This window comes from Myotis brandtii, unplaced genomic scaffold, assembly GCF_000412655.1.
Source record: "Myotis brandtii unplaced genomic scaffold, ASM41265v1 scaffold384, whole genome shotgun sequence".
Lineage (NCBI taxonomy): Eukaryota > Metazoa > Chordata > Mammalia > Chiroptera > Vespertilionidae > Myotis > Myotis brandtii.
This window is the reverse complement of record NW_005364745.1, coordinates 3,981,401-4,004,704: the sequence shown is the minus strand read 5'-3', so window position 1 is coordinate 4,004,704 and position 23,304 is coordinate 3,981,401. Positions and strand designations below refer to the sequence as shown.

At 44.5% G+C, this 23,304-nt stretch overlaps 1 long non-coding RNA gene across 1 annotated transcript in view; it reads right to left on the bottom strand.

Moving 5' to 3' along the window:
- Positions 1–23,304, bottom strand: part of LOC106727195 — a 49,455-nt gene that overhangs the window by 5,453 nt on the left and 20,698 nt on the right. The window contains exon 2 of the long non-coding RNA XR_001363371.1: positions 8,433–8,628. This is a non-coding gene — a long non-coding RNA (uncharacterized LOC106727195). The remainder of the gene's footprint in view (positions 1–8,432; positions 8,629–23,304) is intronic.

The window sequence follows — 23,304 nt, the reverse complement described above, 5'->3', positions numbered from 1 at the left end:
CAACCCAAGCATGTGCCCTTAACTGGAATCAAACCTGGGACCCTTCAGTCTGCAGGCTGACCCTCTATCCACTGAGCCAAACCAGCTAGGTCAAAAAGCATTTGTTCTTGGCTGAAGATATGCAAAGTGTACTAAGGGAAAGGATTCTGTGCTTTTGGTTTCAGTAAACGAAGTATGACTATAAGATTTACTTTATTTTTAACACACACACACACACCCTGAAACCTACACATTGAAAAGTGCACTGTCTTGTTTAAGGTCTTCATCTTTGGTAGCTATACACAATCTCATTAAGTTACCATTACTTAAGATTTTTCAGAGCTTTGTTTTATTATAGACATCAGATCAAAGTCTTTAGAGTAGTCTCAGTTGTAGCAAAAATTCATTCTCTGAACATGGATTTGATTTTCTTAAATAGCCCACAGTCACACAGAGTGAGGGCTGGCGAGCGACGTGAGTAAGCAGGTTGGTGATGCTAGTTGTATCACATATTAAGGGTACCAATGAAGTGATAAGAGCTCAATTATCCAGAAGCTAGATCTGAAGACAATTATCCCCCAAGGGAGCTACAAACTTTTTTTATATCCTGTGGCCATTTCATCAGAACAGGAGTGTCACCCTTCCAAGGACACGCGCTGGGGGGAAACACCATTTTAATGCAAATATTCTAATTATGGCTTCAAACATCGTCTCCCTACCCACCCTCCATAAAGGAGTGCCAGGTCTTTCTCCTGTGAAGACTTACATGACGGTTTAAAGTAAACAGTTCCCATGAATTTCACGTCCCTTGAATACTTGGAGGACATGTGTTAAAGGACACATCCTCACACTGTTTTCAATTTCTGGAACATGATTTTCCTTCTCCCTGGACATCTACAGCTATGTCAGGGGACTCGTGATTAGGTCCTGCAGTGAGAACAATCACAGGAGTATGTCCCATGAACTGATCTCTTGTGTTTATAGCCATTCACAGTTTACACAGGAACTTGTAAAATGAACCAAAAAATATGTTTCCCAACTCTATGAGGTGTCTGAGAAATATCAGCCCTTGGTATGAACGAAGCCAAAACAGGGCATCTCAGCTGGTCACACACACAGGCTATGTTTGGCCACAAAGCTGAGACAAAGCCTTAAATAGCCCCACACTTGAAAAGTCCATTAGCTAATGAAATAAAAACATTTTGGTCTTGGTTATTAAATACAGCGTGGACATCCAAAAATGGTTACAGCTAGTAGGCCCATGAGATTAACTGATCACTTGGGCTTTTTTCCTGAAATTTACTATTCTATGTAAACAATTTATGGTAGGTGTGGCCCTAAAGACATCAGGAAATGCTTTAAAAAACAGACCTTTTGAATTTTGTGAATCCAGGGACCTATGGAGCGCTTCAATTTAGCATTTTATGCTGCTTTAAAACACTGGGAAATGCCAGGGAGAGAGCTCTGGTTTTCATTTGATCCATGAGCAGAAAGAGGCTGACAAGGCACCACGAAAAGCATGTGTTCTTTTGCTTTATCTCAAAGTCTTATGCGAGAAAACATTCCCTGGTCATGACACTTTTTATTCAACATCAAGACAAGTAAGTATAAAAATGCATAGTTAGGTGATGAAGAAAGAGTGCATGCCAAGACCTAAACCAGGCCTCTGGGAAAATGATTGACCACTTACAAAATATATTCCTTTATGTTTCTAAGAGCAAAGTTATACTCTCAATCTTGCTTGCACCTTCCCGATGGTAAGAATCTGAAGTCCTTTCTCTACCTTTCATCTGTCACTAAAAATATAATGAAGAGGAGAGGGGTCATACAAAACATCTGCTGGTAAAGGAGGCCTACCACCTACGTCTGAGCAGTAAACATATATGCATGTTTGAGGTGGGGGTGGGGGGAGGAGGGGAGAGAATAAAGACGTCTAGTTAATAGTTAATGGTTCATAAGTACTGTTCTGTTTGCCTCCAAGAAACTGCAAATAAGTCACATAATCAAAGGACTTGGCCTTGAAGAGAATCTTAAGAGACCATTTAATTCAACTTTTTGTTTCAGAGATGAAAAAGAGATGGCCCAGTCAGAGATCACACTGCCGAGTGGTGGCAGAGCCAGAGCTAAAATTCCAATTCTGACCCATTTTAACCCTTGCTCTCTCTCTAAATCAGTAAAACATATTTTTAAATAAAAGAACATCACCTGCCTGGGATAGGGGGCGGGGATGGCCTAGAAGGGTTCAGTGGGCTGGGGGGCGGGGCAGGTAGGGAAATCAGACATATGTAATGTAATACTTTCAATAATAAGGATTTCTCAAAAAAGAACATCACCTCTGCTTCCTATTTAATAGTTACTATTATTCCATTCTTCCCTGGATTTTCATTTGAGAAAAAGCTACACTGCCCAGCCTGCGTGGTTCAGTGTCAACCTATGAACCAGAAAAGGTCATGGTTCGATTCCCGGTCAGGGCACAAGCCTGGGTTGCCAGCTCCATCCCCAGTGTGGGGCATGCAAGAGGCAGCTGATCAATGATTCTCTCTCATCATTGATGTTTCTATCTCTCTCTCCCTCTTCTTTTCTCTCTGAAATCAATAAAAATATATTTAAAAAGAAAAAAAAAGAAAAAGGCCCTGGCTGGTTTGGCTCAGTGGATAGAGCGTTGGCCTGTGGACTGAAGGGTCCCAGGTTCCATTCCAGTCAAGGGCATATGCCCAGGTTGTGGACTCAATCCCCAGTAGGGGGTGTGCAGGAGGCAGTCAATCAATGATTCTCTCTCATCATTGATGTTTCTCTCTTTCCCTCTCCTTTCATCTCTGAAATCAATAAAAATATATTTTAAAAAAAGAAAAAGAAAAGGCTACATTACCACTCTGCTCACTTAATCTAATACCAGCTCTACTACTAACTGTGTAACTAAGTTTTGTTTTTCACTTTTTTTAGACCTCCATAAAATGAGTGAGCTAGAATTGTTCTGAGGTAAAATAAAATGCTGTAGCTACTCAAACTGGAAAGGTTGTTTAAGAAACGCTTGAGGAACATGCCGCCTCCAGCCCAGCACATAAGGAACTTGGAAGTCATCACTCCCACCCACACAAGGCAAAGGCTGAACAAACGGAAAGTCAACAACTCCTCTTGGGCCCACAAGGGAATCCAGATCACGGGCCCAAATTCTGAGAGGCAGACAGGCAGGTACAGAGAATCACTCATCCGGCAGGAACCTGTGGGGGACCAGTAACAGGATGGGGAAGCCGATGAACGGGACAGTGTGAGAGCTAACAACTCCAGGAGGGCAGTGTTGGGAGGGCTCCCACACTTTTGCGAGTCTTCCCTCCAGGAGCCCTAGGCGTCTCACAAAGATGACTGGGAGAATCCCCTCAGGCTTCCGTCAGGGGTAGGGGCAGAACAGTCCTTTTGAAACAAGCCTGGAGAACTGTTCTTCTAGACCAGTGGTTCTCAACCTTCCTAATGCTGCAACCCTTTAATACAGTTGCTCATGTTGTGGTGACCCCCTTCATTGTTACAAATTGAACATAATTAAAGCATAGTGATTAATCACAAAAACAATATGTAATTATATATGTGTTTTCCGATGGTCTTAGGCGACCCCTGTGAAAGGGCTGTTTGACCCCCAAAAGGGTCGCAACCCACAGATTTAGAACCGCTGTTCTAAACAAAAGAAACTGTTTCTCCAGAGCCTAACACACCTGGGGGAAAGGCAATAACCAGCTCCAGTCTGCTGCAGCCTGGGATGCAAGGTTTAACAAGTACAAATCAACCAATGTGATATATACACATTAACAGAAAAGGAATCTATAGAGCAGCCCCTTCTAGTCTTCCCATGGAGGGGAGGGAGGGAGGGAGGGAGGGAGAGAGAGAGAGAGAGAGAGAGAGAGAGAGAGAGAGAGAGAGAGTGTGTGTTTGGGGGGAGGAACATGAGAGGCACTTTTAAAGGTCACAGCCCAGCCTGGCCAGCATGGCTCAGTGGTGGAGCATCGACCTATGAACCAGAAGGTCACTGTTGGATTCCCAATCAGGGTTTCGGGCTGGATCCCCAGTGTGAGGCGTGTAGGATGCGGCCAATCAGTGATTCTCTCTTATTGTTGATGTTTCTGTCTCTCTCTCCCTCTTCCTTCCTCTCTGAAATCAATAAAAATATATTAAAAATTTTTATTAAAAAAATAATAACAAAATAAAGGTCATAGCCCAGGGACATAGGCTGATAAAAACTAGGACCTACCCATACCAGTATAGAACACTTCCCCCCTCGCCCCCTTACCACCACATCAATAGGCCTATAGACTGAAGTTCCTTTTACCTAGTATATCATGTCTGGCTTTCAACAAAAAAAATTACAAGGATACTAAAAGGCAAAAAGAACAGTTTAAAGAAACAGAGCAAGTATCAGAACCAGATTTAGATATGACAGGGATGTTGGAATTATCATCAGACTGGGAATTAAAAATATTTATGATTAGTATGCTAAGGGATCAAGAAAATGAGAAGACAAACCACAGACTTAGAGAAAATAGTTGTTTAATACATATTTAATTAAAAGACTGCTATTTAAAATATATAAACAACTCTTATACCATGGCTAAGTGGGATTTATCCCTGGGATGCAAGGTTTAACAAGTACAAATCAACCAATGTGATATATACACATTAACAGAATGAAAGATTAAAAACCACACAATCGTCTAAATAGAAACAGGAAAAGCATTTGATAAAATTCAACATGCATTCATAATTTAAAGAAAACCTCTCAACAAAACATGTATAAAAGGAAATTTTCTCAACACAATCAAGGCCATTCATGAAAAGCTCACAGCTGACATCACAATCAATGGAGGGAATAAAGTTTTTCCTCTAAGATCCAGTACAAGGCAAGGATGCCCACTCTTGCCCTTATATTTAGCACTAGAGGCCGGGTGCACGAAATTCGTGTGGGGAGCAGGGGGTCCCTCAGCCGGCCTGCACCTTTTCCAATCCGGGACCCCTCATGGGATGTCTGACTGCTGGTTTAGGCCCGATCCCTGTGGGACCAGGGGTGGGCTGGTTCTCCCGGGCCACAGCTGCAGTCACTGGCACCCAGGATTATGGGTGGGCGGCTTCTCCCGGGCCCAGCTTTGTCAGGAAGGACATCCAGAAGATGTCTGGTCTAATTAGCATATGACCCTTTTATTAGTATAGATACCACTGGAAGTACTAGTGACAGCAATCAAACAAGAAAAAGAAATTAAAGGCATCCAAACCAGAAAAGAAGAAGTAAAATGAGCTGTTTACAGATGACATGATCTTATAGATAGAAAACTCTACAGACTATACCAAAAAAGAAACAAATTTTAGAATAAACAAATTCAGTAAATTATGACAAGATTTTGAAGTAAAATGTGATGTGTTTATATGTGCATGCACACACACACACACACACACACACACACACGCCATGAAGGAAAAAATTGCTAAATTTGATCATATTGGAAGGGTATAAAAACAGGCACAAGGTGGGAGAAGATATTAGCAATAGAAGGCATTTTATATTTGTAGGAACTCCCACAAGGGGAAAAAAAAAGGCAAATTACCAATAAATAGGAAAAAAAGGAGGGGTAGAGACTTGAGCAGGAATATCATGAAAGAAGACATCCACATGACCAATTAATATAAGTTAATGGGTTCAATCTCATATTTAATCAGACAAGTAAAAGTCAAAACCAGAATGAGCCCTAGCTAGTTTAGCCCAGTGGACAGAATGTCAGCCTATGGACTATAGGGTCCCAGGTTCGATTCCGGTCAAGGGCACATGCCTGGGTTGTGGCTCAATTCCCAGTGGGGGGCATGCAGGAGGCAGCCAATCAATGATTTTCTCTCATCATTGATGTTTCTATCTCCTTCCCTCTCCCTTCCTCTATGAAATCAATAATAAAATCCACACCACAGGATAAGATACCATTGTACTCCAAACCAATTAAGAAAACTCAAAACGTCTGCAAATAGCCTGCATTGAGTGAGAAAATGCAAACCCTCAGCTGTGCTGCCGGGAGTAGGGATTGGTACAACTACTTTGGAAAAGCAAGTGGACATTATCCACAAAAGCTGAATATATGCACATCCTAAGATCCAACAATTCCACTCTTGGTACTTCCCTGAAGAGGAACTCTAGCATATTTGCATTAAGGTACATATATAAATACTTTCCTGGCAGTCTGGTCCTTAACAGTCCAAAGCTGAAGTTTTGGAAACAAAATGGCCATAAACAGTAGAATGAATAAATACTAGTATATGCCTCTAATGGAATATTACACAGCAATAAAAATGAATAAGCAAAAAAGCAATATGGTTGGTTCTTAAAAAATATTAAGCAAAGATGACAAGATAAATAGAATATGAATCCACTTTCATAGAGTTTAAAAATGGGCAATACTAAAATTGTTACCCTGACAGTAAACGTTTCAGATCATTTAGTTATAAGAAGGTATTAAGGATACCTGGATGCCTACTCCAATATTGATTCTTTGTGGGTACATTTTGTAGGAAAGGAGAGTGGGTAGGTAGTCCTTTTTAGTCTAGGTATATAAAAGTGAGTGTGGTTAAAGGTGGTAGATTTTTAACTGATAGTCAACTGAGAACCAAAGTGACAAGTGAGCAATTAATTTTCAAAATAAACCTTAATCTCATGAAAATCCGTCAGAAAATTGTTCAGGCCCTCTGTCAGGAATATCCATCTTCTCCAAGCGGTTGTAAGTTACATACAGAAAACTTCTATTCCAGACCAGGCTTGGCGGTTTTCTTTGACAGTGTGCAGTGTGCAAAACGAAAGGAAAGCGAGAAAAGCACTGCCGTCAAGTGCAGGCCGGTGGTCACCCTGAGCACGGGGAAGGGTGGGGTGCTTGGGGGAGACCCCCGCCGCTTTCAGAGCACTGCTCGTGTTCTCTGGTGTAATTACAATCACACGTGTGGCTTTATTTTATTTTATTCACTCATTAGACTGTTTTTCCTCCAACTAGTTTAGGTACTTTTCTGTATGTGTGTGCGTGTGTTATAATGCTCCATTTGAAAGAAGGTGATAAAGAGATGAAAATCTGAAGCACGGAGTGACGAGGTGGTTTGTGTATGTCACACGCCCATGGAAGATGTTTCATGGGCACCGCACTTTGTATGATGGAGCCGCAGTACAGAGCTGGCTTCTCTGGGACTCCAGAAGCCCTGGCATTCCTCCCCATCCCACTGTGACTGCTCTTCCCCCCCTCCCCCCACCCTCCGCCCCCGCCTGCCCATCCTCACAGCACTCCTTATTTAGACCTCTCACTGGCGGTTAACGAAGTGCCTCACAAGTGTTCCTGCACTGCTATGTCGCCTTTCACATGTGTGCTGTCTTCCAGATTATGGCTTGGCACACGGTATCCCCTGGATATACATTTATTCCTAAGCATCGGTACAGAGTCTAAGTGTGAGTCCCACATCAGAGCCGGTCATGTGAAAGCAATGCTCCAATATTTAGCATCATCACTGCTCAAGCACTTTTCTCAAGTCCAGCTGTGACTGTCAGACATAAAGGCTCATGCCCTTCCTCCCTCGGTCAGAAAACTCTCCTTCTCTTTCTGCAAACCCAAAGCCTGTTGGCAATCTGTAACACTCGTTACCCAGTTGCATGGCAGCTCCTTTTAGGACTCAGAAGGACTTGAGGCTTAAAAATTGCTAACTCCTTGTAGGGGAAAAAGGCCATCCGCTGGGTGGTAGTGTGACACAGATGAGGGCACAGTCTCCTTATGGGCTCTGTCCTGGTGAGGCGGGGCTTCATTCTGACCGGGAACTGCTTTCCTAATATGAATTACTTTGCAATTTCCATTCAAAGCACAAAACTCAATCCTTTCAACAAATATTTGTGTCTACTACACGCATGTTGCCAAGACATGATGGTATGACATCCTGAATTTTCTTTTTTCTCTCTGCCGAGCATAGTCTCACTTATTGATAGTGATTATCAAGACAGAAGCATACAATTCCTGAATTAACAAGTAGCACTTCCCTCTGTAACAGGATGTCATAGCTCTTACACCCCAGGGTGACGTGCCAGAATATTACACAGCAATAAAAACAAATAAACAAAGATGCAAGTCTTCAAAGGTGGGCGTTGAAAAAAATGGTCCCAAAAGTCTGGAGTCCCCCACTTACGTTCAGAACATGAAAGGTGGGGGAAGAACAGGGCGTGGGGGGAGGTTTCCTCAGAGAGGCACCTTCTCCCACCTCTGTTCCCGTGCAGACATGTGGGAGAGACTAGCTCCTGAGATGAAGGCGAGAGAAGGCTTCAGGACCTCACTTAGGGGACTTTCTAGGAAGCTCTCTGTGGAGGGAAGCCTCGGCATTCTGAGGCCCTTCCCAAGGGGGGTCAGCTCTTCCTGCTTGACTCCAGGCGAGAGACACAGACGACAGAGAGCAATGGGAGAACTCACCATTCATTTCCCCTGTCAGCGAGGAGCCCGGGACCTGGGAACTCTGAAGAGGAGAGAGGCCGCTGGCTCGCACGCTGGCAGCGGAGAGAAGCTGCTGCTGCGGGTCCTGGTTCCCGAGGCCGAGCTGCAGGGGGGATTCCATCAGGTAGACTACACGGTCGGGGAGAGCAGTTCAGGTCTGGTTGCAAAGAGCCACCTGGAGGAACGGAAGACAATCCCCAGGTGGTTTACTAAGCTGACCCCCTGCTTCTGCCCTAGACCCCTTCAGTGTATTCACCACAGAAGTCAGATAATTCTGTTAAAACCTAAGTCAGATCCTGTCATTCCTCTGCTCAAAACCCTCCAGCGGCTTCCCAGGCCACGTGGGGTAGAAGCCCGAGCCTTCACTAGACCTGGGGGCCCTGCGCCATCAGACTCCATGTCCCCAGCGGTTCTCAACCTGTGGGTCGCGAACAATGAAAATGCATCCTGCATATCAGATATTTACATGACGATTCATAACAGTAGCAAAGTTACAGTTATGAAGTAGCAACGAAAATAATTTTATGGTTGGGGATCACCACAACATGAGGAACTGTATTAAAGGGTCACGGCATTAGGAAGGTTGAGAACCACTGCCCCAGGCCCTTACCTCGCTCCCCTCAGCTCTGCAATGCTGGGCATCTGTTCCTCACGCTCCCCGGGCCTCTGCACACCCAGGGGCACTTTGATGCCTTGGAGTCCTTATTCCAGGCACCAGACACACAACCTCCACAGAAGCTGAGCTTTCTGTGTTTTGTTCACTGTGCCATGCTCAGAACCTAGAACAGAGCCTGGAACAGAGGCGTCGCTCCATAAATATTTGTTGGCTGAATGAATGCATGTCCGTAACATTTCTGTGAATGACAATAGTTCCTGGGTTGTTGTTCCCAGAGGAGGCCCAGGGAGATGAAACTCTCTTCTCCCCCGTTTGCTGGCCGCAGGAGTTGTTCCTCCTCGTTCCCATGCCCAGTGCAGAGTTCAGTCAGCAGTGGTCATGATCCTGCTTTCTCCCCCTCCGCTCCCCTTCTGTTCTTGTGTCCAATAAAGAAACCTGCAGCTCCAGCGTGCGAGCAGCATGGCCCACCCTCGGTGCTGGGCACCTCCTGGCTGGATGAGAACTCAAGCAACCCTGGGAATGTTGATTCAGCCACAGAAGCAAAAGGGGGGAATCCTAGGGCATGGATCATGTGGGACCCATGTCCCTGATGCTAACTATGATCATTATCATGATTTCTAAGCAGTGTCGAGAATACATGTCTTTCTTTGATTCCAAATTTTCTAGAAATGTGTTCCTGCCTTTAAAAATCCTGATTTCCAGAATTCCAGTGTTAGAGGAAGCAAAGTGACCCGGTGGCAAAAGAGTAAAGAGCAGGAAGAGTGTCATGTTGGAGTGGCCTTCTTACCTCCTCTTCAGCATGACTTAAAACCCCAAGGTTTTAAGATAAAAGGAGTATAGGATATTAGAATTAGCTGAATAATACATAAACAGTATCTCAGATCCAAATAAACTGCATAAAACACACACATGGACATACATGTGTTCACAAGCACACACACAAGCATGTTCTGAGGGCTCCTCATTCCAATAGGTCACAAGAAAACCACAACCTTCTCTCTCAGACTCTCCCAAATGCCATGGCCTGTTATCCACAGGAGTCCGTCACTCTACTCAGCGCCCCCTCTCAGCCACATTTCTGCACAGTGAGGCCAGCAGACAAGTGAAGTTACATATGAATACGCTGGAGCATTACTGAAAGCCAGAGCAAGTCTCAAGTACAACTACAGCAATGACAGTAGCAGTAGCAATAATAGCAGTAGTTAAGAGCAGCAAAGCGGTGCCCTGACCGGTGTGGCTTAACTGGGAGTTGTCCAATGCAATGAAATGCTGCTGGTTTGACTCCTGGTCAGGGCACATGCCTGGGATGCTGGCTCGAGGTGTGTAGGAGGCTGCTGATTGACATTTCTGTCTCTCTCATGCCCACCCCTTTCCCCGCCCCCTTTCCTCCCCAAGGTGTGCTCTCTCATTTCTCTCTCTCTCTCTGGAGCACAGCCACAACTTTCTCCCTCTTCTTCCTTCAAGGAGCCTGCCTTTGCTTTCTCTCTCCCCCCTAAGTTCCAAGGCCCTTCTTTTGCCTCTGCAACTTGTTTCCTGAGCTCACATAGCCCAGATGACTCACTTTTGTCTAACTCTGTGGCTTTCTAAATAAACGTTCGCTTGTAAAACAAAAAAGAGTAGCAAAATAGTAAATATTGAGCACTAATGCAGATTCGTGCCTCTAAGGCATTATGTCATTTAAATCTTCACATGCCCTTAAAATGGATTATGGGGCTTAAAATATGTATTTCATAGGAAATCACTATCTAGTGTGGCTTTAAATAAGTGAGGTCTAACAATTAGCAAATTAAAGGAATGAAAGAAGATAAAAAAGAAATGCTCTTTAAAATCCAATCCAAAATGTTATTATCTTAATGAAGTCATAAACCTTCTCTGCAGATCAGTTAGAATGAATTGCAAGACTATAAAAGGGCCTCACTGCAAACTATTAGCAGTAACTTAGGGGAAAAGGCTACCATGTCCCTGTACACATACTTACCTACACAGTGTAGGCCATCCTAAGTGCTTGGTGAATGCATAAACAAGTGAATAAATGAGTGAATGAACAAGCAAACCAAACAGCCAGCACTCCTCTCTGAGAAACATGAGACTTTTTATTGCTCTTGAGTAACTTCTCTCGCTGGATCTTGTCTCTGTCCATATGCAGCAAGCTCTCCAGTGTTTTCTGGACAGTAACAAGCACTCTGGAGTGTTCTGACTCAGAAAGAGCCAGATTCTATCCCTTCCATTCCATTCCCCATGCCACCGTCCGCATTCAGATTCAAGCCCGTATCACAAAAGCATCGCCTTCACACTACCCTGTAACCCATCTCCCACAGTGTCTCAGGTGAAGCTGCCTCTCATACCGCTTTGCCTACACCGTTCTTCTCAAACGGCTCTACACTGCCTACACAAAGCACAGCCTTTCTACTCGGACATTCAAGGCTTTCAGCAACCTGACACCAACTCACATTTTCCCAGCTATTTCATAATATGTATTTAGATCCAATCATTTTGACAGTTCGTAATTTCCCAAAATCTATTGTACTTTCCCTGTTCATGTCTTTCTCTATGCCACCCCTTTCATCCATATATGTCTCCACTCAGCTTCAGCTATGAAAATGCTATCCATTCATCAGATGCTAGTTCTGATTCTCCTCCTTCAATATGCACTCCATAATTGACTTAGTTGGAGAGATCCCGCCTTCCTGTCATTCCCAAAGCAAGCCTCTGAGCTCAGAGAACACATTCCTTTTGCATAACTGCAGAGTCAAATATTATCCAGTTCAATGTCTCAGTACCTATGCTCCAAAGACCAGGTCTTCTGATTCTTCAAAAAACCCTAACCCAGACCAAACCAATACAAAACAACCAGGAAAAAATCAGACCCCTGGCCAGAAGCACCAGAAGACCCAGCATCCTCCCAGACATTTACAGCGCATGTTAGCATATCATAGGCTCTGGGGATCCTGCAGTGACGAAGTGTGATTAACTTGGCTTAACCCAGTATTTCCCAAATATATTTGACTAAAATTTCCACTTTTTACTTATTAATAAATCTTTCTCAGAAAGCTAGTTTTTCATAAAACCCAGGTTAGGAAACACTGATGCACTGTCATACAACTCTCAAGGGAAGAGGTGAAGACATTGCGATCTAGAGAAGTGAAGTGACTGAATCCAGACCATGAGCTAGTGTGTGGAAGAGCCATTTGAGCACCCCAGGTCTCATGCTCCCTCATTATCTATAATAATAAAAGTGTAATATGCTAATTAGACCGGACATCCTTCTGGACGAAGCTGCGGCGGGCGGGGGCTGAGGCAGAGGTGGCCGCCGCAGCAGGTGGAGGCCAAGCCCCTTGCAGGAATTTTGTGCACCTGGCCTCTAGTGTTACTATAATTAACTTACACTACAGTACCAAAGTGTAGGCTTAGAATTTTTATTTTATACCTCACCAAACTTCTTAGACATTGCAATTCTTTGAGCAGTACTTCACTTTGGGAAGACTTTATTAGAGGCAGAAGATAAATCCACTTTTAGCCCAATAAAGGATAGCTACAGATACACACACAAATGAAATTAATCAGGGAAGCTAATATCCGAATAGTCCCCAAGGATTAGAATTCATATTAACAAGTTGAATTTACAGAAGGAATCCAAAATTCTGAGACACCCTATGGACAAGGTGGTTAAGAAAGAAAAATCAGTATCATACTACACAAGTAGGCACAAACATAAAATACACTGTATTCCTGTGTTTGTGTGCAGTTGTGATGAGGAAGTGATGTCTGGAACCATAGAACCCATCCTGGCACCATAAGAACTAAGCCTAGAACAAAACCTACATCGAGGCTGACAGAACAGAAGGGTGTCAGAACAGAAATGTGCGTTGGCCTCACACAGCACTTTCCGCTTTCTCCCTTCCCTTTTCCTTCTCTTCCTCCAGATCACAGACTCCAAATCAGCCTCTCCCTTGCTTCTCTCTCTGTTTCTGTCTTCACTTCTAGGAACCATATTGTCACCTCAGTGCAAACATTTAAACACTTAAGGTCTCACATTTCCTGCTGTAGATACATGATCTACTAAATTTATACACTATTAATCAATCAATAGTGTAAATGACTAAGTTATTGTGTAGTAATATATGACGCTCATTTAGGTCAAATGTTACATAAAGAACTAAACAGCCCAAATATTATCCAGTTCAATGTCTCAGTACCAGAACTGAACAGCCCAGCCAGTGTGGCTGGCTCAGTGGTTGAGCGTTGACCTATGAACCAGGAGGTTATGGTTTGGTTCCTGGTCAGGGCACATGCCTGGGTTTTCAGGCTCCATCCCAGCATGGGGTGTGCAGGAGGCAGCTGATCAATGATTCTCTCTCATCATTGATATTTCTATCTCTCTCTCCCTCTCCCTTCCTCTCTGAAATCAACAAAACTATATTTGATTAAAAAAAGAACTAAACAATAGGCTGAAATGGCTACTGCTATCATGTTGTTTATATTTCATTTGAAAAAAAAACACAATAAAACATTTTGTGCTTAGTCCCTGGTAGGGAGCATGTAGGAGGTAGTTGATCAATGATTATCTCATCATTGATGTTTCTTCTCTCTCTCCCTCTCCCTTCCTCTCTGAAATCAACAAAACTATATTTAATTAAAAAAAGAACTAAACAATAAGCTGAAATGGTTACTGCTCTCATGTTGTTTATATTTCATTTGAAAAAAAACAACAATAAAACATTTTGTAAAAAAAAAGAAATCTCACATTTGCTACATATATCAGCATCCACCACTATTTTCCAACCTCTAGGCTGGACTTCTCTCTCCTTCCCACACATCAGTACCTTTAGGAAAGAATATTCCAATAAAACAACAAAAACAAATTCACATTTTTACCCAAGACCAGATTTCCTCCATAGGACCTCCTGGTGATAGAGTATCTTAGATCTCTTTGTATCCACTGAAGTTCTTAGTTGCACACTAAACAGTGCTCAGTAACTACTTTCTGAATTATTTACCCAAAAAATGTAGTTCCGATTAATTTATTCCGAAGAAAAAAAAGTTTAAAAAAAACAACACCCAGCCATTTGATTAATTGAAAGGAATCGCCTAAATAAAATGACATAGGAAAAGTTCTATGGGTCCAAGGGTATTTCAACAATGATTTCAGAACTGACACATTCTGAATACAAGCACCTTAGTAACATCTCATATTTGTATAGTGTTTTCTGACCTCCAAACAGCCTGGTGTCTATTACCTCATCCGAGCATTCCCCATGTGATGTATCATTTTTAGGTATAACAAGTTTGTATTACAACATTGGCAAACAATTTGAGAGACAGCCTGTGGTCAGAGGTCACTCACACATATTTCAATTATAAGTTGATATGAAGCTTAAAGAAAGAAATAACATGAGAATAAATTCTCCAGAACTGAATCCAATGCCTTCGCCAGCGGACCTGGGACTCTGTTTGTTTCTGAATGATGTGCTGTGAAAGGGACGCTGTCTAAACAACGTATCCAAGACAAAGGCAACCAAGAGGATGTCTGGAAATTATCTCAAGTGAAGACCGAGAGAACTGGGAATGTTTAGCCTAAAAAAACCCATAACATTTCAGGGATGCCATCATAGACAACTTTAAATTCAAAGGCTGTCAAGTGAAAGGTGGCAAGGTTCTTCTGATCGCCCTTCTGAGGGCAGAGTGAGTGCCAGTGTGAACAAATACAAAGGCAGGGTGATCTGCATCAGACTGAGGGTTTCTAACACCCACCTCCACGGCTCTCCAACTTCCAGGCTGTTTGACATAAGGAAGAAACTTCTAAAATGTGAAATTGTCTAATAACAGACTGGACTCTGAAAATTAGAGTTTCGAGGGCCCCTCCTCAGGAAACCGTGAGAGAGGTTCCTGGATGGACGGGCCAGGCCAGACGACCTCCAGAAACTCTCCAGCTTCAAGACTCGGATTCCATGTTCCAAGGGCAGCAGGAGGTGTCACTGTCAAGCCCCACTCAATTCACTTGTGCAGTCAATCTTATCTTTCAAAGCACTGAGACAACTAGATATATAACTTGCAAAAGATGGGTCGGCATATAAAATCTAACCAACAGTGGCCACCCCTGAGCATCCCCACCGCCTAGAACGACACAAGCCCAGTGCAGAGGCTCAGAAATATGTGTGATTTAACAATGACGTAACTATCTAAATGGTAAGTAGTTCCCACAGGTTTCCAAACATTTTAACCACATCAGCTTTTGAGCTTCACACAACAGCCCTGTGCAATAGGCGGGGCAGGTTGGTACGCACACTTTACACATTTTATTTGTGGTCCTCCGCCCAGAATCTCTTCAGTGAACATTATGGCTTTAATGTTTCATTAAAGGTTATTTTTTTTTTTTAAAAGCCATCACAAGATCATCTTATGGGAAACCACGGTTGAAACCGTTACTGCTCATCATGCTCCTCTTATGAGAAACATCTTGATAAATTCCTCCTGCAATTAATACCCCCTTCCCCAAAAGCGAGCCTTGCCCCACAAGGCATGCAAGTGTGTCTGCTCTGCTTGCCTTTCCTTGCTTCCTTCCTTCCTCCCTCTCTCCTCCACCCTTTCTTTCCTAAATAAGATCATGGAGATTTATACAAGCACTAGAGACCCGGTGCACGAAATTCGTGCACAGGTAGGGTCCCTAAGCCTGGCCGGTGATCAGGGCCAATCTGTGGGGCAACTGATGGGGCAATCAGGGGGGCTCCCGCTGGCACCCACCTTGGCTGGCCTGGGGCCTGCGGGCTGGGGACTGCTCCTGTATTGAGCATCTGCCACCTGGTGGTCAGTGCGTGTTATAGCGACCGGTCATTGCCCCGTTCCATCAATTTGCATAGGCTTTTATTATTATATAAGATGGTTGCTCTTTTCCTCAGAAGTTGCCAGGAAGTTCAGTCAACTTTGTGGTTCTAACTTTGATATGCCAAGTTCGTAACATAAATCTCTCCAACATTATAACAAATTAGGACTCAGAAACTTTCTTTGGGGTGTGTGTGTGTGTGTGTGTAAAGCAATGCTCTCTTTGGTTTGAAAAAAAGTATTACTTGGAAAGTTGATAGATAAAATAGATACAAGAACAGCCATTGAGACAGAGCTCTGAGATCTCCCAACCAAGCCCCCATTAAAAAGCCACTCCCTCCCCGCAGTGGCCCTAGACCCCTTAGTGCTCCTGTGATCATCAATTGAAAATCACTGCTCAATAGCACCGGTCACCAACCAGTGGACCACTGGTGGTTCATGAGGTCCGAAAGGTTGGCGACCGCTCCTCTGTAGCATATTTTATAATTATTTTATCTGCCTTGTTTTGTGCCTTTTTATCATTGGCCACATAAAATGTCACAATATTAGGCACATGAAAAGTGTGTGTATATCCATATATGATTACACATAAAAAAATGGAAACATTAGAAATTAAAAACATGTAGCAAGTGAACAGAGCCAAGATTATAACTCAAGACTGACATTAAACTCAAACAATATAGGTTTGAGTCTTAGCCTCTCACTGTGTAAGGCTGAAAAAGTTACTTGATCTTTCTTAGCTATGATTTACATATGTAAAAATGGTTACAATATTTTCTATCTTAAAACATTGCTTCAGGATTTAAATGAAATAACATGTATAAATAACTCAATATGGTACTTGACACAATAAGTACTTATTATCATCTGCATTACTTGTTGACTCTCACTCAGGTCTGGTCAATAGATTATGCCAACAGGATGTTTTTTAAGGAGACACTAAGTGTAGAACCTCCGTAGGGACAATTGACAGCACTGAAACGCAGGAGGAGCGTGGCCAAGAGGAGCCAGCCTGGTATTCATCAGTAATGTCGAGAGAAAGGATAATTGTCCCACTTTGCGGACAAGAGAAACTGGGTCATCAGAAAAGGCTGAAAATGAGGCACAGACTGAGACTAAAAGAAGCAGCTCAAGATGTTGCCACTAACCCAACACCATCAAACCCATAGTTTGACATGCTTGACCCATGTCCCGGCCATTTTACTTTCATGAAAGCACATTAGCTTGCTTGTATGTGAAGAATTACAACCTCAACAAAGCTGCTGGGAAAAACATCGCCGAGCATGTACTGGCCCAGCCTAGCACGGCCGTCGTCCAGCTCCTCAGCCAGAGCCCTCCAACGACGAATCTCCACGTTTCGCTACGCTGACATCTCCCTACAAGCTAATGTGGTGTTTGGCACGGAAGGCTGTTTATTTAGGTGTGCGGAGGCTCTGGCTGTTAACTTGGAAAGAAAAGTGATTTCTCTACCTCCCTTCAGAGACCATCCAAGTACTTGTTTGACAGAGTGAACACCCATTTCACACAAAAGAGGGGCTGGGCCAGAATTCTGCAAAACTGAGTAGGTGAACTGTCTCTGACACTTCCTTCCCACCTCTTAGGCCGCGAGCCCTGTCCCCTGCCTCCAGCGGTCCCATTACTGAACCCGGGTATCTACCCTGGGCCTTTGTGCCAGGATTTTGTTATCATCTCATTGTCAACTGACTCCCTCTCTCTCCTTCCCCTATCCTTTCAAGCAGGTATTAGCTGATAAGTGTTCCCCAGGAACATTCACATTTTAATTGGTACTTAAGAGTGTTGAAAGGTCTTCAGAATGTAAAGGAATGAAACCCAACTGATCAAATTTGAAGTTCCGTGAGGCTCACACAAGTTAATCAATGATCCCATTAAAGTGACCATCTACTTCCCCTACATTCAAGGCTGACCTGAAAGGAGTCAGTCATTTCCTTAGAGACATGTAGGAGAAGGAAATTATATACTATACTAGAGGCCTGGTGCACGGTGCATCAGTGGGGTCCCTTGGGGGGTCTGTGGGGATTGGGCCAAAACCAGCTCTCCAACATTCCCCCAAGGGGTCCCAGATTGTGAGAGGGTGGTTCTCAGGTGACACACCCCGGAACTGGGCTCCCTCCTCTCTGGCTCTGGATGTGTCACCTGAGAACCACAGCTACCAAGGCATGGCAACTCGGCAGCTCCTACGTTGAGTGTCTGTCCCCTGGTGATCAATGTGTATCATAGCTACCACTCAGAGTGTTTGCCCCCTGGTGGTCATTGTGTGTCATAGCTACTGGTTGAACAGTTGCTTAGGCTTTTATATAGAGAGATATGTATACATATTTATACATATTTATATATTTATGCATATATTAATTATATACACATATATAGTATACACTACACATATATCATATGGATTGCATATATAGCATAGACAACATACATAGATAGCATATACAGTATACACACACATATAGTAACTAGAGGCCTGGTGCATGAAATTTGTGCACCGGTAGGTTCCCTAGGCCTGGCCAGCAATCAGGGCTGATCTGTGGGGTGACCAGTGGGGTGATCAGGGCCCTGCTTGCACCTGCCTTTGCTGGCCTGGCACCGCCTGCTCACCAGCCCTGCCCCCCTGCTGCCGCTGCTGGTTGAGTGTCTATCCCCTGGTGGTCAGTGTGCATGATAGCAACCGGCTGTTCTGCCGTTCGGTCGATTTGCATATTAGGGTTTTATATAGATAGATATTACTACATGTATACTAGACTGTACACATATACTAGTACATGATTGATAGAGTGTATATATAAATTTCATGCACACCCAATCCCTGTAAGATTTTAAAATACATTTAGGGGATTTACTTTGTAAGTCACACAACATACAAATGTTTCCATCATCACATCTTGGCTGGCCGCAGGGACACTGCTTCATTAATTAAGGGTGTTTCTGCGCCAGCAGCTCCTTTCCAATAGGAACTTCCCAGAGTCGTGCAGCTAGGCAGCCGGGTGCTTCCCAAGAGCGGGCTCCTGAGGTCCCATGAATACAGTCCTGAAGGCTGGGCTGCCAGAAACAGCAAGTCAGACTCCCTGTCCCCACCCTTGTCTTTACCATGAAGAGTGTAGGGCACCCACAGGTGCAGACACAGGCCACATACCCCAGGGACAATCCCAGCCCTGCCAACAAGGTCAGATCATTCCAATCGAGCGAAGCAGTCGCCTTGCTGTGGAAAGACCTGGGACCACAGGAGAGCTGGGGGGAACGGAAGCAGACCCTGAAGAGGAAAGTGTACCAGGCACTTTAAAGACCAGAAAAATGCGGGTGGAATCCAATTCTTCATGTGTAGCGACCACACAAAGGTGACGGTGGGTATTTTCTAAAAGCTTTAAAGTGGAGCCTCTCAGGCCAACACATCTGTGGCACTGGAAAGAAAGGCCAGTCACCCCGAGCCTCCTGGTTGCCAGCATCTCCATCCGCCCCCCTCCCTCCTCAGCACAGCAACAAGCAATACATCCAGAAGGTGTGTATTCTGTCGGGAAATGTGATGGATGTTTCTCTCTGCTGTAAAAGCCTGCTATGCGCTGGAACAAAAGCAAATGCTTTCCTCATAAGCAGATCTGGGTGGAACTTTTACATTATTTTAACACGTGTCAAGGGACAGCCTTGTCTCTCCGTGGAAAACGGGAAAGCAGTTGATGTCTACAAAAAGCCTGTGAGCCTTTCAATGTCCCCCTTTCTCTCCAGAACCCCCTGGAATCACACACTCAAGACTAGAAAAGCTCACAGAGGAAAATTAATACAAATGATCTATCTACTGACAGGACCAAACTGGGAGGAAAGACAGGAAAGCCTGGACCATCTGAGAACTGAGCTCCGTGGGATGGGAACAGAGCTGGGTGGAGCTCATCGGTGCAGAATAAATGGGGCTGCACTTAGCACTCTGTGTTTCCATCCATCAAGCTGACAGTCCCAGTCGCCAGGGCAGAAATGATCATTCATTACTGAACTAGGAAAAGCCTGGAGCCACATGCCAGAAGCTAGGATCAGGTGTCCTTTCATTTGGGTGGACCGCAGATGGTCAAGAGCTTACTATTAAGTAGTTACAGCATTTCTCACTTAAAGTAAAAGGTCACACCTCGGTCTGTTCCTTTGCCAGGAACAGGACTGTCAGAAAATGCCATTTCTCTTAGAAAAGACAAAAGGGCCAGATGTAATTATAAATAGCTGTGTGATGTAAATTCTGAATTCAGGTTGACCTTCCAGAACTCGACATTATCCTCCAAATCCACTGATAAAACTGATATTTTTAAGGGCCAAAGTTTAAGATAAAGGATCAGTAATTAAATCTAAGGAATATGTCCCAAAGGGTTTTTGCCAACATGAAAGTCATTATTTCCAATTCATATGGTACCGTTTATAGTTAATTCAACGGTAATTTTGTTTGTTTTCCAGAGTCCCTGCGAGGTCAGATTGCATGGGATAATAAGGAAGGGGGGAGTTACATGGGCTTGCTACAACTTGGTTTATTACTTTACTCTTAGAACAGAAATTGGGTATAAGGAAGCTCTTACCTGGAGATTTTCTGGGGCAGGCAAAATTTATGACCATGGTACCATTTTAGTGATGGTTCTGTGTTTTAGGGAACAAGAAACATCTGGAAGAAATGTGAGTGATGGGTAAAACCCTCAAGGGATATGTGTGTCCTATGACCTGAATGATTATCAGGACTTGGGTTTATTTCCATATAGAGGTGCATGATGAACGATTCTTACGGGTGGAACACCACCAACAGGCTCACTAAGTGAGTTAGAATGCTAAGTAGGACACATTTCTTCACTTTCTAAACTGAAAAAATTCTCTCACACACGCATTACTCCTTTTCACACATATGAAGATGCTATTGCATTTAATAAAAAGCTTTAGGCTCACTAAGTAGCTATTTTCCACTATGGATTTTCTTAATTAACAGACAGTATAAGTGAAACTAGGAGAGAGAAGAGGAGAGGGAAGGGGAGGGGAGGCGAGGGGAGACCATAACATTGACATTTTAAAAATGGTCCTTGTACTTAATAAGAGTTCAGATGATTGTTACCTGATTTATAGCACAACTTTGGACACCATTGCTGTTGTGTAACAGACAGTATAAGTGAAACTAGGAGAGAGAAGAGGGGAGGGAAGGGGAGGGGAGGGGAGGGGAGACCATAACATTTTGACATTTTAAAAATGGTCCTTGTACTCAATAAGAGTTCAGATGATTGTTACGTGATCTATAGCACAACTTTGGACACAATTGCTGTTGTGTACTGTGACATCATGCACCATGTCAGCTCTCTACATTCTGGTGAGCCGGAAGCACATGAATAAGCCAACAAAATATGGAAATGCTGCCACCCAAGCAAATATCAAAAACATATTTACATGTATAAGAATGCTCCTGGGTTCTCTTTAAGTATTATACCAACTGTAAGATGCTGGGACAGACTAGGTAAGGAGACTGTGACACAATCTCTTCCACTGGAGATTTAATAAGAGAATAACGGGGAGGCCAGGTGAGGCGGATCGCGGCAGGCAGGCCTGGTGATTTTGCATGTGCTAGATCAGTGGTCGGCAAACTGCAGCTCGCGAGCCACATGCGGCTCTTTGGCCCCTTGAGTGTGGCCACGAAGTTTCAATCACACTGTACGTGCGCCGATTACGGCTGGGAATCTTTTTAAAATCCTGATTTCTGGGCCTCATCCTCTCAGAAATTCTCTTTCTTTGTGACTAATGTTGTGGCCCCACCCCATAACAAAGAAACAGAATTTCCGGAGGATGAGGCCCAGAAATCAGGATTTTAAAAAGATTCCCAGGTGATTTTAATGTGCAGCTAAGGTTGAGAACCACTGTGCTAGATGGTGTTTCCAGGCCACTTACAGCCAAAGGTGAATAGAAACATGTCACCATCCCTTTCTCTTCATGGACTATTAGTGTCATACTTAACTCGAAAGTTTGTTAAACTGTATGAGACGTTCAAATAAAGATTTTAATGAGAACCTTTCGATTTCTGGAAAAAAAATGACACGGTGTGTTCCAGAGTGGAGAAAATATTGGCATAAAAATTGTAACCGCTGCTTTGCACTGATGATTCAAAGCAAGAAGAGCATCGGAGACCTTCTCCAAAGAGGGTTCCGTTTTGATGGGGTGAAGTTTATCTTAGGGACACAACAGCTTTATGTGGAAGAGTGTGTAGTCATTAAAAAGCTATAACAAACAACATTTAAAACATGGGTTCTCCGTCGTATCTTGTGCAGATAAAGGCGTCTGCAAACCAGCGGTTCTCAACCTGTCGACCCCTTTGGGGGTCGAACGACCCTTTCACAGGGGTCGCCTAAGACCATCGGAAAACACATATATAATTACATATTGCTTTTGTGATTAATCACTATGCTTTAATTATGTTCAATTTGTAACAATGAAATTGGGGGTCACCACAGCATGAGGAGCTGTATTAAAGGGTCGCGGCGTTAGGAAGGTTGAGAACCGCCGCTACAAACACTGGGGCAGGGGAAGGCATGACCCGGAAGAACACGGCCAGGCTATCTGTCCGAACCCATGTGTTGCACTGGGTCAATCCTTTCGCGTTGACAAAAGCTCAACGGCAGCCACCAGCCAGTGCTCGTCACTGTCACCCTTTCCACCCGCTGCCTGCCTCCCGCCCTCACTGGGAGCGGGGAGAGCCGCGCTCCCTGGATGGACAGGGAGCCATCGGGTGAGATCAGAGAGTGGCCACCGTCAGCTTCCCCTGCAGCCCTGGGAGCGACCTCCTCTGCGGACGGGGCTGGTGAGGGGTCGGGGCTACCATCACGGCTACATGGGCCGCACAAGGCTCCGCTGGCAGTGCCCCCGGCGGTCCGGCTCTGTCCCTGCTTCCAGGTTCGGACGGAACCGACCAGCGGCCCGGTCCTCCAGCCCCGACCGCTCCTGTGTCTCGTCCCGTCTCCACCTGCAGATCACCTGGGAGACATAAGCACATTGATCTGAGCGAGAGAAGGGAAAATGCTAAAGTAAATGGACCAAGGCAGCCCCCGGCGGCCCGGCTCTGTCCCTGCTTCCAGGTTCGGACAGAACCGACCAGCCTCCAGCCCCGACCGCTCCTGCGTCTCATCCCAACTCCACCTGCAGAGCCACCTGGGAGAGCGGCCACACGCGGGTTTCCTGCCTCCACGCCTCCTGCCCGACAACCACGAGCTCCCACGTGGGTCAGAGTCACCCCGCCGGGCCCGCCCCTGCGCCCCACACCCACCTCTCTTGGGGCTGCCATTGCCCCCGACGACCTGGCTCTGCAGGGCGGGGCCGCCTCGGAGGAGGAGCTGGAAGGTTCTGGTTCCCCGCAGACCCTCAGCGCCTCCGGGAGAACCACTTCCGGGGCAAGGTGAACCT